We start from the raw sequence: 19,529 nt of genomic DNA, 5'->3' as shown, positions 1-19,529 counted from the left end.
GTCTGGTGGTTTTAAATAACATTTTAATTTGAATTATAGTAAGGTTAAGAGAGGGATTCTGAAAAGTTTATGATAAACAACTGTTACAGATGTGATCATTTCACCTTGATGTCAGGGAGATTTTGTCTTAATTTTTCAAATTCCTTTTTGCTTTAGCACCTGTATGTTTCTTTAAGTCAAAGCATTGCTCAAAAGCAGGCCCCTGGCACCGGGGGTGAGGCTCTGAGAGGTTACCTCAAGATCACAGCAGAGTTACGTGAGCATTGTTACCTTTGGAACGCATGAAAAGAATCTGTATTACAAATAATCAAAGACAGGACAAAAATAAGTACCCATGGGCAAGTTTGTCACCCAATGTCAAAGTTGCCATTCTTCCTCGTTCTGCACCCAGTCACAGCTGTAACTGTAGCAAAAGTTTTATTGTCACATTAACATTTCCTGTCCTTTACTTACCCAGCAGAACAACTGTCTGCCTCAGAAAAATCTTGTTCAATAAAGATCCCGGGTCTTAGATCTTGCAATAATACCCACAGAATGCCAGTGGATCAAACACTACCAAAAGTTTCATACAAGCTACTGATTAAATATGAACCTCACACAGGCATTACACTTGAAGCAAGGCAATTTTTTGTTTGTTTCTTCATTCTTCCACCAATCCTAAAGAGGAAGCTCTGCTTAGGGCAAACTGTTTCAGGCACCAACCCCAACTCAAACGCTGGCAGTCCCTGTTAATCACTCTAAGTGCAGCCCTGATTTGTTTACCAGGGAAACTGCCACTTGTCAAACAGCTCTCAGTGCTGCTGTTTACACTCTGCAGATGTAAATCATGATGCGACCATGGCAATGTGACAGCAGCAAAATGTCCGAGCTCCTTTGAGGAGACAAGATGACAGGGAACAGAACAGACCTGCTCAGCTGATAATTCCTGACATCAACCATAGGTTGCCAATTTTAGCCATTATTTTTTCAGTTTTACATAAAATCGCTTCAGCGATTTACAAAGATAATCAAAGAGGAGAACCCACCTCACTTCACAGAGCTGTGGGTCACGCAACAAAAGCTGTCAAAGGACAAACAAAGAAAGAGGGCCTTAGGAGATGACATTTCGTCCTGCCTGGTGATTTCATGAGTCCACCATGCCCCTTGGCAGGGAAAAAATGCATTGCTATTATAATAGGGAGTAGACAAAAAGACAAAGATATCTTTTATTTCTCTTCACCTAGCCTTCAGTAAGGAAAAATGAATTTCATTTAAAAGCAAACATACTGACTTAGGTACTTTCTCAAACGTGCACGCCACCAACCCTTCAAAATTTCGCAAGAACAAAGACTCTTACCTGAACCAGGTCCACTGCAAACAGGAAAGAGACGTGGAAGAACGTAAAACTGGTACAGTAATTTTGTCAGGGCTACATTAAATTGAAAAAAACTAATAATTAACTTAATTTTCAGTCTGTAAAACTACCTTCTGTTACCACTTAAACAGTTTGTTAATACTTATTGTGACAGCAGTTTGATCTAAACCTGTTGTTGCAAATCACAAAATACTGTAAGAGAAAGTCACTTCTGAGGCGTGGGGCACAGCTGGTCCTGAAACCCCAGTGACCCCTTTGGGCTCCAGCTTGGCCTTCACAGAAAATGTACAGCTGGGGAAAAGGAAGAGTGGGAGGTGATGACCTTTTAGCCCCCATTTTGAACCACATCTAATCTGCAGAGATCAAGGGAAGAATTTCTGATATTTTGCATTCTCCAGCTGTATTTCAAAGCCTGTTGACTTTTTCTACTTTTTTAAGAGAATTTGCATACATGCTAAATTCAGCATATAAACAAGAATGCTAGGAATAAGCTTAGTGGCTTTTCCCCAACTGCCCAGTGCTTCATTACTAATTACAAGTTAGTCTAACTTCTAGTGGAAGGTGTCCCTGCCCGTGGCAGAGGGGTTGGAACTGGATTATTTTTAAGGTCTTTTCCAATCTGAACCAATCTATGATTTTAATCCACCATTCTGACTTCAATTAAACAAAAACCAAAGAAGTGTATGCTTTTAAAATATCTTAACATTTGCTACTAGTGTCCATCCAGAAGCTTGACACCCACACATATGTAGAAAACACAGCCATGAAACCACATTATGAGGTCATGTTATTTCCTTCAGTCCTCTTAACATGAGGTCATCAGCAGAAGTAGGTTTTAACACAGATGCTTAAACTGCACCTAGATTGGATAGATTATGAAAATCTCCACCCCATCTTAAACTTTCCACTGCTGAGAGGGTCAGAAAAGATAAACAGACTTGAGAAGTCATCTGAGGTACCAAAGGCAAGACTAAAATAGTGTTCACTGGGGTTTTTGCTTGTGTTGTCTTGGCTCCCTCATCCCACTACCTACAGGCATTTTCTGGGTGTGCTCAGCCAGTTTGTGCTGATTTCATTGGCACGTGTACAGAGCACAGGTATGGGTACCTACACTGTATTAAGGCTTAGGAACACTTTGCATTCATTCTGTGTTGGTTATACCCACACAACGCAGAAGGAAACTGGACACGTTTGGTTTGGTGCTCTCTGCTGCTTAAGCTGATCACCAACATAACATCAGATATGCTGCTGCAAATGTTACTGTCCAGAGAGTCAGATATTCACCCCTCTCGCTGCCTGTCTCAGAGCAGTTAGAAGTCAAACAGGAGGACTGCTTCTCCCAGGTTCTGGCCCTGTTAAGATCACGAACTGAGCTGCTGGGATAAGCGTTTGAAGCAGAAATAGGTATCAAAGACTACATTGTTTCTCCAAGTCTCTCAGGGAGGAATGGTTGCCTGCAGAACATTTCCTTCCACAGAAAGTATGAGTAATGCAGCAGGGAGGAAAAACAAAGAACAGACGGCAACCTCTCACTCTCTAAACGGGGGCACTGTGTTGTCATTAATGACTAACACCAGAAAGTGTCTAGAAAAGCTGCAACAATAAGCATAAGGGAAACTGAAGCAATAACATCACACTTTCACAGTTATAACATCTCTCTGACATGCTTGGCAAGGAAGTTTGAAGGGACTAGTATATGCAGGATGTAGTAGCAGCAGAAAAAGAATGAAAAAAAGGCTCTGCATTTGTTGATTAATCACAAGGGTGTCCTTGAGTTACCTTCAAACTTTTGACTGTGACATTAAAAAAAAAAAAAAAAAAGATTATCCAAGGAAAGAGAATGACACCATGCTTTGAGAGCAAAACATCAACAGGGCACCATCAAATTTGACAAACCTACAGCAATATACTGTGTATTGGCCTACATGACTGGATGAAATTAAGGGCTGTCAAAGTCAGTAGAAGTTGAGTAGCATTTTCAGACAGATGAAACTTGCAGAGAAAACCTGAGCATCCTCAAAATGCTCTCCTTTAGCCACGAGTTTCTTCTAGCAGTTAGGTTGTTGTAACTGGGAATATAGATTAAAAAAATGGAAGAAACTTTCATTTGAGGAAGCTAGAAGTCTTAACTAAAAGCCTGGAATCTCAAATGCAAAAATTTTTGCTCAAAATGTGTAAAACTTTTGGTACCTACAAATAAAACCTGACTTTTTCCATTAGCATCGTGTCATTTTCGTATGGCATGGCTGTAATTTTCAGCTTTGGAATTCTGGAATTCCATCTAAAAGAAGGCCATTCTCATTCTCCACATAAAACCATATTTTGTAAAGACTACTTAAGGCCCATGAAGTAACCCTTGTGAGCAGCTGGACAAATTTCCATGAAGAAAATAGATATTTTGGGTAATTGACAATGGCATTGAAAAAAACGCCAGGGCAGACACTCACTGTACATTTATAGGATGCATCAGGCAGGGCAAAACCTTGTTTCTGTTTGCTTTGGTCCTCATGCAAGCAATTTGGGGAAAATTATCGAGAAATTGAATGTTTTTTTCCCATTTATTTTTTGTTTCTTTTCTGTACCGCAGTTCATTTAGAAAAACATTTTCTAAGGTATGCCCTAAAATTTCTCAGAGCTATCAAGGAGTAATTTCCTCAGCCTAATCTCCTCCACAAGATTGTAAAAACTGTAGGATAAAAGGGGAACTGTGGCGATTTACCTACTAATTAGTTGCTCTTATTAAGAAGAGTGAGATAATTGATTTTAGGATGCACTACCCCTTATTAAGACCTAATTTAACTGTATATCAAAGACTAATTAAATGGCATTACTCAATCTCACTGATGAGTTTTGATGCTTGGTGAATAGATTTGGGTGAAAAATGAACACTCAGTAATAGATTTCTAATTCACACAGATAACTATGAACTAAGAAGCTGAGCAAAGGGAATTTTGGATTATCTAAAACTATCACATTTTTTGGTATTCCTTTACACTGATAGTCTGAAGTGAAAAAAATAAAACATTTAAACACCTGCTGAGAGCTACAGGAAAAGGGAAAGACAATGAAAAGGTTCTCCGTGTAAACTGTTTATTTAAACATTTAGGTAATTTTCTTACAGTGAGGAATTAAATTTGGGAAAAGGCTATATGCTTTCATGCGCATTTATCTGTTTATTCTGCAGAGCTGTGTAGCTACAAAAAGGGATGACAAATAATAAATACTATTTATTTGTGCCATTTGTCAAAAGCATTTAAAGAAAACAGACTTAAGAATAATTTGAATTTCTGATTATTCCAATACCTTGCAGCATTCCAAGTGTATTTACTGCTGAAAAGGAATGAAAAGACAGAATTACATGCCTCCAATTCTGGTAAATAGTCTGCAAGTTAAAATAAACATGAAATAAGAAAAGTTTAAGCGGCTTTTTGAGCAAAGGAATGGCAGGGACTGAGTTTACTAATAAATTCTTAGGGTTTTGATCCTTCAATATTCATTTAAATGAAATCATCTGTCTTAAAGTAATTCCTTTAGCAATCCACCGTCTGGTTTAATAAAAAACAACTGACAATAAATTTGAGTGTGCAAAGGAAATAAACGCAAAGCTTTAATCTCATCAATCTACCCTCTAAATAAAATGTTTTGTCCTCTAGACAGAATGGCTCTGACAATACAAACTCATCGTTCTATTTAATCTGTTAGGTCATGGCCCCAGAGATTATGATGAGCTGTCTCTCAAAGCCACACTGTGCTGCAGTACAACATCTCTTGGATAAAGCACAAGATCCTCACCCAAAAAAACAATGACTGCTACAGCTCTGGGGTGTATTTCCTTGTTTCTATTGGTTTATTTCATGGGCAAAAATATAATTGCATATGGGAGCATCAGTCATGTGTCATTCTTCCATTCATTTTTGGCCAAGGTGTAACCATACCGAAGCAACAATCTATAGCTTTTAGACATTTAAAGAAACTGTACTGACTGAAGGTTATTCATTTGAAACTAAAACTTGAAGGTATAAAGTTATACTGTATTAGCTGAAGGATATTTACACATTAATTATTCTTCTACGAATCCAAATAGAAAGAGTAGTACTGTAAGGGAAAACAAATATTTATTTCAGCATTTGTACAAATCATATTTATAAATAGATATGTGAGCAAGCTATTTATGTAAACATTCCCTAAAGAACCCTGGGTATGACCAGCCTTGCAGCCAAGATATACATAGAAGATTTTTGAGCAAATAATTAGAGCAGAGTTTACTCTTCAGTTTGTAGAAAGCAGGAAGGATTTTATATATTAAGACATTTATATTCAAATATGTAACTGCTGCTAGAGAAAATGCAGCTTTCTAAAAAAGAAGAATTTAAATGCAAATAACCTTAAATATTACATTAAGAATATAATGCTTTTCCTTTTTATTTGACACATGTCCTCTCTAAGCACATGAAGGTTGCTGGCTGGATTTAGAAATACACATCCCCCTGCCCTTCTCTACATATATGCATCTTCATGAAGGCAGATGCACACTGGATGCAAAAATACTCACACTGAAGTTGCTGTGAAACTAACCATCAATTTATTCATGTTTTTGCCTAGCACTCAGTCTCACCATCATAGATATTTGCTAGATTAGCAGGTGAAGAACGGGTGTGTTCAGTAACATGGAGTCAAAATGCAGAGGTACAGCTAGTGATCCAACATAACAGGCAAAGCAGTGTTGCTCTAAGACCTTTTCCCAAAAATCTACCCAGAACCTAAAATAGGAACATACAATATCCCACAATCCTCTGGTACTTTCACACAACACTCTCTAGTTTCTTCATTTGCATTTTGCTCTTTCAAGATTTCTGCTGGCACTTTCTGATTAACACCTTGAGAGATTACAGTACCATCATAGGACTTTCATATTCTACGTCAGGTCTCTCTCTTTATACTTAAAACAGAGACTAATATTAAATGAATGCAACCTTTGATCATAAAGTTCCTATTCTACTGACATGAAAAAGATACCTCACTATTGCACAAGGAAACTGAAGGAAGAAAATGAACAGTTTGGAGACTCTAATGTGAGAACACTGTCTCCCAATGAGTACTTGCTGTGATAACCATTGCAGGCTTTGGTACAGAAGTCACAGAGATTCTATTCCTCAAAACATTTCTTTTAAGATGTCCATTGGCTTAATGGCAAAAAATAACGTTAGTGCTCAATATTCTGCTACAAGGACAGCCCCCTTTTCTGTTTTGCTAAAGACATTGGCACAAGGATGTATCTGGCACGAAAATACAGGATGGAATACTGGAGAGAAGAACAACTATTTCAATTAATTTCCCTGCATTGATGAAAAGGTTAAAATAGGGGAAGTTAAAATATCAAGTTGGATTTTTTGTTGTTTACTCAATGAACAAGAGGAACACCAGCCAGCTAAATAAAAAATCCCAAAACCCCTTACCCTCTTCAATTAACATTTACAAAAAGGAAAATCTGACAGTATTCAACAGCCAAATCTTAGCAATTATTAAAAAGCACAACTCAAGTAATCGAGCAAGTCATATATTGCTAAAGAAAGAACCAATGCTAGAACATGCTAAATGGCCAGACAAGTTCTAAATAAACAAGTATTGTAGAATACCAGTAACAATGTGTGGTAATAAGTTAGCTATAATTAGTAACCCAAGCCTTAAAATATCTCCATCCTCCCAAGTTTGCTGTACCCTGGATATGATAAAATCTTTCTTTTTTTTTTTTTCCCCCCAGTGTAACTAAAATGGTAATTGAAAGCTGATTTAGGATCAAAGACAACCTCAAGTTTATAAATAGTTGTAGCTGGCTGTGAAGTATTCTTGTCAAAATTTCTTGAAAGTGGCTGCCCTGCTACAATAGCAGTAAATTTGCAGGAACTAAACTGAAACAAGATATTTCCTGAAAGACTTATAAACAGGAAAAAAGCTTTGAGGAGGAAAAAAATCCACAAATGCTTTATCATGGAATCTACACCACTGTTAGAAGAAGATCATTATAAAACAGTCTATTTGATGTATCTGAAAAAAACAAAAACCAAACCCCACTACAAAATGAAAAAAACAGCCCCAACACCACTAGTGAGCAAATATCGACTACCACTGAGAAGCCCAAATTACTTGAGTAATTCTTTATTCTTTCCATCCAGTGTTTTCACAGGACACCAGCAATTACAGGAGCTTTGGTTTTTATTCATGATTGGCAAAATCCTAGTTTATAATCCCTCTAGGTACCAACTTCAATATTTGCATTTGTATTTAAGTTATTTTCTGCTATTTTACAATAGTTTCTGAAACAATATACTTTAAGTTTCTAAAGAAGTTCCACAAATACACACTTCTGAAAGTGGTTTTTTTGCATTATATGAGACAGCAAAGCAAGACAGAAGCAGTGGAAACTTTTAGAGACAAAAGAAACTGACTACCCAATATCCCTTCCTCAAGTGACCTCCAAGGTTGTTTGTGGACCTAAACAACCTAAATAACTCTGGGATTGAAAATAAGGCATCAGTTTCAAACTGACTGATCTCATTTAGCGATACTCAACATGCAGAGGAAGAATTCCCAAGAAGAAGAAAGATATGAAGTAACAATTTTGCATAAACCATGAGCTCGCCTATTAACTGAATCTCAACAAAAAACCCACAGAGAATGTGGCTTTGAATTGCTGAAATTTAAGTTACATTTTCATTAAGTATAATTACCATCTCGTGAGAAACTGGATTAATACACCTCATCAATACACAGTGTGTAAAAATATCCCCTGTGAATTGCTACTGTATATTCTAATCCAGTTGTTGGGGGTATATCTTCTGGATTGCCTTCCTTTTAATGCATTTATTATTAAAAAACTACTAGTAGAACTCTTTATTCCAAATTTTTGTCCTCTTGAGCAATGTGACCAATTCATTTAGGAATAAATATAGTTAATATAATTGAAGGGATGACCTATGATACAAACATCAATTTCCCAAGTTGTTTTTCTCGCCTTCTTATACAGTGCTGAATAATTAACACATGCACAAAACCTGAGTTCATAGCTGAAAAGTGCACTTGAATATTTGAGACCTGCTTAGAGACTGATGACCTTTCAGGTAAGAAAGTGAGAGATCAGATCCAACCACTTGCTTACAGGTTGTGGTGCATTAGCATTACAAATTCCAGAGCCTTTGGGACAAGAAGCTGGCAGTCATCGGGATAAGGGGACAGGGCAACACACAATGACAAAATGAAATGTGTCAGGTGAAAGGATTAGGAATTTCCACTGTCAATTAGTGTAACTCTTATGTTTCTCTAGGTTTCTGACTTTATCTTCCCCCTGACATGTAGGTTAATTTTCTCTAATTTGACTATTACTTTTCTGGAATCATCAGTCTAAATTTTTCAGTCTTCTAAACACAATTTTGCCTGGCTGTGCCACGTATGTGCTGCAGATTTTTCATCTGGCAGTTCTGTGTAACCTGCATGTACGAGCAGCCCTGTGATCTGTAACTATCCAGACAGTGAAATCATGGAAGTAGCATCTTTGAGTGTTGCTATGTTAACTCTCAAAACTCAGAAATAGGTCTTTCAGTACATCTCTGACTTGTAAGTAGAATGGGAAGCTGTAGACAGACACAACCCCTCGTGTCACCAGTTTACATGTGCCATAATCTTCTGCTGATAAGATCTTTCTGCTGTGATAAAGAACCATATTGTAAAACAGGCCTCTAAACACCTAGAGACATAAATAATTAACTAGTGCTAGGGTAGCCACAGGAAGAGAGAAACCCCTCCTCACAACAGCAGACTACAAACCAGTGAGGCAGTGTGGGAGTGTGTTTGTTTGGTTCAGTCCGGGTCCCCCCCTTAAGTTTGGTGTGTTTGGTATATCCCAGTTGGCGCCCTCCCTGTTTTATGTAAATCTCCCCATATATCAGTTTTGTCTCCTCCCAGGGCTCTGTCCATCACTCTGGCACCCCTCCCAGGCATCTAGAAAGTTCTAGCGAGGGGGCCAAGTGATTGGTCCTGGGATAGGAGTCCCTCCCTTCCCTTGTTGCCATTGGTTCCTATAAGTGTCCCTCACCTTGTTTGCCCTACCCTTCCCTTCCCCGATTGGTCCCTTTGTAATCCCTCCCTTGACCGCCACCCCCCCATAAAACCCCTTGCACACGCCTGTCTCAGTGCTCAGAGCTGGGCACCCCTGGTAGGTGAAGTCCTCCGTTAGGGGGTCTAATAAACATTCTGGATTTCACCCAACGCTGAGCCTGCCTCCTTTCCTCTGCCATCTGCCTTTATCCCTGAGGTCCCTTGGAAGGGCCCACGAGCCAGCCCTCTGGTCGTTCCGATACTGGAGGCTGGCCCCCGCAGCCTGGTGTGTCCCGAGCTGACCGGGCTGAGTGGGAACTGCTCCTAGTGGACACAGAGGCAAGGCAGGGTGAGCAGCTGACCATCTTGCTGCATCCAAACCTAAGCAAGACAGTATCGGCAATCAGTGCAAGCACTTGAAAAGACTTCTGATTACATCCTAGGTCTTGAATTTTCACCAGGGAGCCAAAGCACTGGGAATAACATAGAAATTTTTATTTTCCTAAATAATAGGACTTCCTGATAAAAGAAGTCCAAGAAGAGGGAGCCAGACTGCTGCACGTGTCAGTAGGAATCTCAAAGCCCCACGACTGCAGCCTATAATACAACAGATATTGTTCATCCTGCCAAGCACAAAACCATCACCACAGCTCAGGAAGGAAATCAACAGATTATAAGGAACCTTACAGTCATCACAATGTCCTCTCTTCTCAGAAGAAAATCTCACTCAGCGATACAGGCCTACATATATATGGTTTGTTTTCACTGTAGTAGGGAAAGTTCCAGGTGTATATATACAAGTATGGATATATACATTCATATTTTTACATATGCATACAGAAGTGGGTGTTCAGATGCACTCACATGTATATGCACAGACACAATCTTAAAGATGTGAACATATAAACCTTCTACTAAAGAACCCAAAAGGAACCATTGCACTGGAAATCCTTTTGAAATCCACACAATGAGTTAATACGAAAACCACACTGGAACTAAATTGAGAGCTATTTCAGAAATAAAGTGCACAAGCTCATGACAACACCAAATGTATTTTTAAGAGAGAAACAGACTAAATACTTGAGCAGATGCGGCAAAAAATTAAGAGCAGACAAAGGCAATAATCAAGTTGACTTCTCAGAAAGAAAAAATCAAGCAGGATATTGAGATCAGGTGACTGCAAAGGAGGAAAAGATAGTAGAGAGATATGAAACTGCAAAATTTACACAACAGCGTGGAAAGTGAAAGTATGATTGAAAAAATTAACCCAAAATAATCAGAACAAAGACAATTATGGATATTTAAGCAGCAAGACTGCTGCTGGTGCTGAGAGGAATAATGCAGACTATAGAATTCACAAGCTCTTTGGGGATGAGCAAGAAACATTTTTCAAAAATTTAGTTTATAACGTGTCTGCTGTCATTCACAGCCAGTACCTTGAGGAGACTTTCAGCAGGGGATAAACTCTGAAAACACTTCACAGAGAGGTATTTGGATTTCTGCGTTGAGTCTGAAAAACAGAAAATCACTGGTTAAAGCCATCAGCTTATGACACAGAGGCAGTACTGGCAAAAGTGACAGAAAATATCCATATAAGAAATCTGCCCACTGAACAGAGAATGTGTCAAGGAGAGAGGTGGATTAGTGGCTTTATCTCAGAAGTGACAGATTTCTGCATTTCAGAAGTGCCATGCTGGAGTGGGTGATGGAAGGACTTACACGATCAAGGAGAACCTGTGGTTCACCAATAGCTGAGGGTTTTGATTTGATCTAAACTCTTTTGTAAAATCCCAACATTAACCCCACACAGCCACTTCTCCCCTTTGAATTTCAGAGAGATGCATTTCAGGGAGATTGAACAACACTGGAAATATATCCCAGTAATATAACCTGGGGACAGGTTAGGAAAAAGTCTGGTTTTAACCTTCCTTCTACACCTCCCCACCCACCCAAGGAATACAAAACAATTTCGGGTGGCAATAAACTTTGTTGTATATGCAGCTAGAAGGCAACATATTCTTTTCATTTATCATTTAAAGACAGATATCAGGAAGTCATTACATTGTGAAGATTGGATCTCTGCACTGTTGTGGTGTAACTGAGCACTGCTGTACACAAATATTGTAGGTAATAAAACATAAAAAGGTTTGCAGTATTGGACTGGTCCTTTTCCTACATATGGTGCTAGGTTTAATCCAGCCAGCAAAAATAAAGGAAAGTTTTCTCAAAACTTAAACAGACTTTGGTGGGTTGGAATCTATTTTCTTAACTATTGTTAACTGTTTAAAAATTAGATAATCTTGAACCCTAGCTATTTTGTGGCTATGATCTGAACCCCACCTCTATCTGACAGGGGGTTGCAAACAGGATGGGGGACTACTACCAGCACATAAAGAAGCAGTAGGGAAGGAGAAAAAGCAGACAGCCTATTTTAATGGCCATGTCTCAATTCACAGGTCAGTAGTGCCTATGCTGCTTTTAAGTCAGTACCAATGCCCTGATGATATTTTAAAGCTGCTTCTTGCAACATCAGGATCACCATGGATGACAGACTTGCTGCAGGCTAAATTCAAGGAATATGCAGAGATCCTGTAACGGTTACAGATACTTCAATATATCATATCTGTCTTGGCAGGGGATAATGCTATTGAGATAAAGGTACAGTAGTGGTGTTTGAAAATCTCTGTATCCTGCCTGCTGGGCTGTGATAAACAGCTGTGTGTTTCATGCACTGGGTAGAAGCAGGGACAGTCCCCGTGCAGGCACTCGAGAGCAGGAGGGAGACACAAAGAAGTTTGCAGTGTGCTGGGAGCAGGAGCAATTCTGCATAAGTGAACTTCTATTGCTTAACCTCTATCTCACTTCAGCATCTCATAAGCTCAACTCAACTGCTACAGGGTTCAGGTTCTGATTAGAAAATATGATAGAGACTTAAAGAGAAGGGGCAGAGAAAAAAATTCAACACAGAAGAACGGAGCCAAGTGAAGACCACACAGCTACATTTACTCCGTGACAGAAGAGGGCCAGACAGAATTACTCCATTGAAGTGTGAATGCCACGTTTTCATTCTACCTACAGGGACAAAGTAACACAACCACCACTTCGAAGAGCGCTGGTTCCTAATACATAGCAAAGAACTCTCATCTCTTACAAAAGGTACTTTTGTTTTAGTGACTTTTAGAAGAAAGGAGAATACTCAGCAGTTGCTTAAGATTGAAAAAAGAGCTAAGAAAAAATATCTGCATTCAGAATAATTTTTTTATGCACACAACTGAACAGCATTACAAAATTCAACTCATCTCTTTTTTTTTTTTTCCTTCTCCTTACTACATTTGTTCACCCTATCCTTGTGATTAAATAATACCTCCAAACTTTCCAAGCATTCTTTTCTGCCTTTTGAAAGGACAGCTGCTTATCTATAAGTGGCTTTGCTAATCTGAGTGCACGGGCCAAATGCAAATGCTCAGGTCAGATCATAAAAAGAGTTCTGAGCCACTAGGATTTGTTTCAGGCATAGAAGAAAAAAAATTGTGAAATTTACAAAATTAATTAAAAGTTCTGGAAATCTTACTCCCCAGTAATGTGGGGGTAAAGAGTTTCAGCTGTGGCAACTTTAGAATTATTTTTTTAAGGAAGTTAAGTTATAAGAGGTTCCCATAGATTTCTAGTCATGGAGGGTTGCTCCTGTAAATTCAGTTCAGCAGAACTCCTTAAGAATTATTGGAAGAAGATAGAAAGAACATTTCCTTCACAATACTCTCTCTACAAACAGTAACTACCTGAAAGCAATTTCCTCTCCTACACTATGTCTTAATATTAACATAATCATAAACACTTAAGACAGCATTCCCCTCACATCTCCATTATTAATCTCTTAAAGCTGAGTTATGAACAACATAAAACATTAATGCATCATGCCCTAATAATTGTTGTCTTATTAGAGCATTTGCCCCATATGGCTTGTTAGATGGTTTGTGCTCATAAGGAAGATAAGTTTCCATTTACCAGAAGATATTAAAAAACCCCCAGCATCCAAAACCAGACAACACACCCTGTCAATATTACTTCCATCAACATCATTTTCCTAAATTAATAAAAAATTAATGAAGCAGACAAAATGTAGTAATCTGGTTAAATATTAATTTAAGAGCACGTCTGCTGAACTTTGAGCAGTATTTACTGACAGCACCTGAGCTCCCACCCTGCCCTGCTCAGAGCAGCCCCCTTTGCTCACACAGGAGCAGAAAATCCCCCTCACCCTGCTGAGGACCAGCTACAGCCATCACACACAGCAGTGGGCAACCAGAGAGAGCTGAAGCCATGGCACCAACAACTCCAGCATCTGCTCACCAATCCCTGCACTTGCTCTACACCTAAGGAGCTGTTCTGGCAAAAGGTCCCACAAATGGCAAGTGCTGCCACAGACATCAAAGAAATGCAGACAAGGGCTCATCAGCCTCGAGACAGTTAAAAACCACACCCCTAAAGGAGATGGGAGAGTTCTCAACCACACCTGGAACTTCTGTCTGTCCTCTCAGCTTTCAAAACTTAAGCTTTCTAGCGTGTAGATTATTTTATTACAGCATCAGGGTAAATTTGCATGTTTTTAAGTTCAATTGTATGACAATAGTTGATAAACAAGCCACTAAATTCAGACTAGAGGAATGAGGCTTGTTTTCCAATTTCTGCTTCCTGCCTAAACACCACAATTGCTTGATCTTTAATTTTGAACTTTGCAGTCAGCAGACAGTGATTCTATAGGAGAGATTTATCTTTTGACTAACTTGGACCAGCCAGAAAATATTGCAGAAGGCAGATTTAAACAGAAAATAGTCTGTCTGACTATAAATAAATTTCCCATCAAAGCCATTCCTAACAGGGTTTCGTTAACAGAAACTATACAACCAATACCTATAGGTACATTTCTCAAGAGAGAAATGGTGAGGCAGTTCAGCCAGAGAACCTGGACATACAGGTCTGGGCATTCTAATTCCATCTCTGTCACAAACTGTCTTGGTTGCTCACAAAGTGTTTGCTTCAATTCCTCCATCTGTATAATGGCAATGATATCTAATTCAGAGGGATGCTGTGAGGATTAATTAGTTAATGTTGGTAAGTGCTTTGAAGATGAAAAGAGCTACAGAAGAGATAATCAGTTTTACAGTCTCTAAAACCTTTTACCATGTCTGGAGAATTATTTTGGAGTGCCACAGGAATATCATCAGAGAGAATCTGTCATTTATCACATACATCCAGAGAAGGGGAGGGAGAGGGGGCAGGAGGGTTGGAAGGAGCAGGTATGAAAATATTTCAGAGTTAAATCACGTATCCTGTTCTGAAATTGGCAGACACACAGCACAAAGCTCAGACCTCCTTTGTACAATCTATCTGTACATTGCTACCACTTTCTTAAGAAAACAAACACCAAATGGCTTCATTGACTTAACACTTCCCTTTGTCCTAATTTGAAATTCAGAAACTACAGTGACTTTTAGGGTTCTTTTCTGTGTGTTTGAATATCCTGGCTTTTTCTCATATATTGGCTGTTATAAAGGACTGCAAGATGACATCCCATTCTCTGAAGAAATGTCTTTAGGGTAAACTATATATATTTAGCTTTAGAAGATTTACTTTTGGTTGCCTAGAAAGTGTTCAGTATCTATAGCCCAGCTGCATTTCCTGCCTTAACTGGTTTTCATTCCCAATAATCAAAACAGAAGTTTGTAATGAAATAGTCAAACTTTGCTAAGTCAGACAGGACACAGAAGCACACCTGGTAGAAAATTTCAGAATTATTTTTTTAAAAGTCAGTATTAACTTTACGTTACTCAGATACTTTTATATCCCACATAAGAATAACCATATCTTCTCTTTGATTTTTAAGTAGAGCATTTTTCATGGATGATTTGAAACACATTAAAAGAACATCAACTACTGATGCAACTGCTTCATAGCTTGTGCATCTTCCTGGACTAACTGCTTCCAAGTATAACTATTATGTACAGCATTTTGATCAAAAATGTATTCTTGAATACACATTTTCCAAATGACCATCAGAAAAAAGAAAAATAATTTGATTTGATCTGAAAGATGCTGTCTACATAGAGCACAACCAGACTTGAGCACAGGAAAGTGATGAGTTAGTGTGCAAAAGTGACAAGGTGTATAACTGTGTTTACTACAAGGTAAATGCAATACTGACTGGTACTGGCTTCAGATAAAATTTCTACAACAAAAAACTTCATTAAGCCATACTTTCCTCTTTAAAAACAGAGTCCAGTGGCTGTCCTGCTGATTCTCAGTAGTTAGAGTACCACAAACACCTGATGAGAAAATCCACATTCAACATTGTTGTGCAATGAAATATATTTTGCTGCTGCTTATAATCATTATGTTTTGGTCACTGCCCTTCCCCTACCTTATGTCAAATGTCAACACTGACAGGGCTGAAGAAAAAAAAGGAAATATTTCAGCTCACACTTCTTTCTTAAGTGCTTTGAGTTTCACAAGGCAGTAATGATTATTTATAGCCCCTCTCTGCTCCCAATGATACCACCCACTACTCTCCCACCACATTTAATTCTGCAAGGCTACACTTCTGTTTTGTGAAAGGAGGTAGAATGTCTTGACTTAGATGCATCCTTTTATAAGGGAAAAGATTCTGGATAACTGGACAATCCTTTGCTATTGGAATTACCCCCATTCTTACAGTCTTTGCCAACTGCCATCGCTCTGCCTTGAAATAAGTCAGGTCTGCTGACCCCATGGAACTTTTCAAAGGCGAATCTCAATCCTGGTAAGCTGGACAGATCCACTTTGATCATGGCCAGATGGCACCTTCCAGGCTTTTTATCCACATTTTCCTTCAGGTTAAATAGTCCTTTTCCCTTTCTCAGTATTTATTCTTAATGCATTTATAACAAGTAGTTATAAATTCAGATCCTTTCTCCTGCGGGCCCAATGATTAAAGGCCTTTTAGACTCATTTACATGACAGGTTACCCATTATCCTAATTGTCATTGTACAGCATCTGACCCATCCTTCCCCCGCCCCCATTTATTTAACATGAAAGAGCAGATTTTAAACACTACACCAGTGCAAGGTCATTTTAACACTTCCCTGTGTATAGCAGACCCTTTGCCAGCTGCACATCCTGGGCAGGTTGCTGTGGGGGGGAGCAGCTCCCAGAGCAGCCCCTGTGCCCCATGCCCTGTGTCCAGCTGACAAGCTCCAAACTCACAGTGCAATCTCATGATCCTCAGGTACATACCTCAGAGTTCTCATTACTGAGCCAAAATTTCATTTTTGTTGCTGCTGCCCTCACAGCCATCCAGCCATTCTCTACCCCAGAATGACAACACCAGCAAACATCCCCATGCTGGTGTGTTCTTTCCAGTGAGCACAGGAAGAGGTGCTGTGGGTACCACGCCAGAGACTGGCCCACATCCCAGAGGGGCCTGAGAGAGGAGACATGCTGGGTTTCTTTTTAAAAACCACCAAACTTGCATATACCATGTGCATCAAGACTCAGGGACATCCTTGGTTTTTTTTTTTTCCTTTCACAAGAATAAATTCCTCAAAACATTCCCATTATTCCATATGCTGCACTGCCTCCTGTGCTTCCTGCTTACCAACACACAATTTCCAGTCAGTACCCAAAATCTCCCTCTGAATGCCCAGGACTTCGTGGACCAACCACACAAACACTAATCAATAATTTTATGTTGATACAGAGTAACCAATACTAGGGAAAAAACGCAAAAACCCAACGTGAAAAATTAAACAACTGCTAACTGCTGGGAAAACTGCTGCCGGCCAGTACCGAGCCTTCAAGGAGTGCTGCTGTGAGCTCGCAGGACTCCTGCTCGTGCCTCAATTTTCCATGGAGTAATTGAACCTGACAGGAAACAATCTTGATACAATTAGAAATGCACAACTTGCCAACACAGCTCTACCAGTCATTATGCCTCATACCCCAGCAATATTTCCAAGTCCTCCAAACAGACACAACCCTAAGTTATATATTTAATTTAACTCATCCAAATTCAGAGAGTCAATAAAAGCGCAACTATCCTCTTAAATGAATCATCATCTCTGACCTCTCACTGTTGATCATTAAGGAGCAACACACCTTTATTCTGAGGAATTAACAATAGGTCATCTTTTCCTTTACAGACACTTCCATTCTGTTCTGTCTGCTCCAACTGTGCTTCCTGTGACATCAAACTTCAAAAATGAAAAATTTATCTTAGGTTGCCCACCTGACTAACATCATCAGAGCACATGCTCATCTATTACAGGTCCAGAAAAAAATTTTCTGTTTTATGTTCATACTGGTCTTGATGAGCTGTTTGCATGCCATCTTCACTTACCCTTTTCAAGGCCCAATAAAATGTTACACAACTAAGAAGGATAAGACAATGCTGGTCTATTTGAGATTCTCATACTGCAGAATGGGGGAAGATAGACTGTTACAGGTATTTCTGCTGCCACCTTTTATTTTATCCTTCTTTCTACTTTAGCTCCAAGACTGGACATTTTATAAAACAACTCATATTATATTGTCTGAGTTCAGAAAAGAAAGATTTCATTTAGCTGGATTTGCCTCTTTAAGAGATAACCAGCAATACCTGTTCATGAGGCTGCGTGACTTAAACACAGGGATGAAAGAAAGCAAAGCAGAGGGAATAGTATACTTCATAAAGCATAGCAAAATATATTGGCACATTCTTCCCACAAGAACTTTTGAAGAGAAACAGAATGCATTTTTGATTCATTTCCTATTCTCATCTGTTTAATAAACAAAATTCTCAGAATTGTGTTTATAGTCTTTCTTGCTCTAAGAATGCTCTAAGTCTTTACAAGAGATGAACTAAGAAACAAGTGAAAGCTTTCTCTCTTCTTAATTTCACATTATTTAATTTTTCAAAATACCTTTTAAACTACATCTATTTCTTTCTTCTTTACTGAATTCCAGAGAGTAAGAGAAAGCATGTCTGTATGAGTGTGACATACAGACATCACTTCTAAGAAAGCAGCTCAAGCACTGCTAAAATGAACACAGCAGCTACACACAGAAGCATAGAAAAGGACAGAAAACAATAACAACAAACCCCCAAACAACCAGGGCAAACACTCAGACAGTTGACTGTACTGAAGTGCAGAGTGCAGGGCTTAGGGACAGTGAACTGGTCTGCCTGCATTGTAACTAAGAAGTGTCACTGCAGCAGTATAGACACACTATAATTACCTCAGTATGGCATAATAACAATTAGTGCAGAAAAACCACAAAAGATAAATTAGAAGAAAATAAAAAGAAGAGAGATACTTTAGTTAACTAAATTTTTTTTGTTCTATGTATAAATATTACCTTACCTGATCAAAACCCAGAAATCTCCTCCATCTCGCTTCGGATCTACTAAGGAAACAACAATGCTCACAGCAGTGATTCATTAGCTGCAGCCAGCTCAGCTGTAGCTAATTTAAAGAATCACAAACACAGCAGTACAAAATCAAGTGAACTTGGGCAGCTGAAAGTACTTTAACTGTGCAAGAGCTCAGGTACTCCTTAGTTTCACCGGTGTTGTGTGTACCAACTGTGAAGTAGTAGCTAGAAGGACTGTTATAATGTAGCCCCAAGAAGTTTAATTAGAAACCCCATGTATTTCCAGAATCCAGGAATTACTTATTTCATTTCAAAATAGATGTTATTTTATACCTAAAATAAAATCACTTTAGTCCCTTTCAAGTCACTTTGTTTCTTTTACGGGAGAAAATACTACAACAAGAGTTCTGATCTCCTGAATCACAACCTACTAAGCCACAAGGTTTGTTTTCAAACCTTAAATAGTTTCCTTTAGGTAATTCAATTCTCATATTTTGTAAAACATATTACCAGCCCCTAGAAATGGAATATGGAGAGCAACTGGGTAAAAATTAGAGGAATACAGCTGAGTCTAAAGCTGAATTAACTTTGCACGCTCTAACAGGGCTGTATAACACAGGAAGACAATTTTGCTACATCAAGTCAAGCTGAGCTGGACTATCATCTCTTATTGGCAGGCTGCTGATGTGATGAAGTTGT

At 38.8% G+C, this 19,529-nt stretch overlaps 1 protein-coding gene across 1 annotated transcript in view; it reads right to left on the bottom strand.

The window, feature by feature from the left end:
• TENM2 (teneurin transmembrane protein 2) overlaps positions 1-18,895 on the bottom strand; it is a 744,328-nt gene extending 725,433 nt beyond the window's left edge. The window contains exons 1-2 of the mRNA XM_069029269.1: positions 18,821-18,895; positions 10,882-10,955 (exon numbers count right to left, since the gene is read on the bottom strand). The gene's annotated coding sequence lies outside the window, so the exon portion shown is untranslated. The remainder of the gene's footprint in view (positions 1-10,881; positions 10,956-18,820) is intronic.
• Between the last annotated feature and the right edge of the window lie 634 nt (positions 18,896-19,529).

The sequence above is a fragment of the Aphelocoma coerulescens genome, chromosome 13 (assembly GCF_041296385.1).
Source record: "Aphelocoma coerulescens isolate FSJ_1873_10779 chromosome 13, UR_Acoe_1.0, whole genome shotgun sequence".
NCBI lineage: Eukaryota > Metazoa > Chordata > Aves > Passeriformes > Corvidae > Aphelocoma > Aphelocoma coerulescens.
The sequence above is the reverse complement of the archived record's forward strand: the minus strand, read 5'-3'. Positions and strand labels throughout refer to the sequence as shown.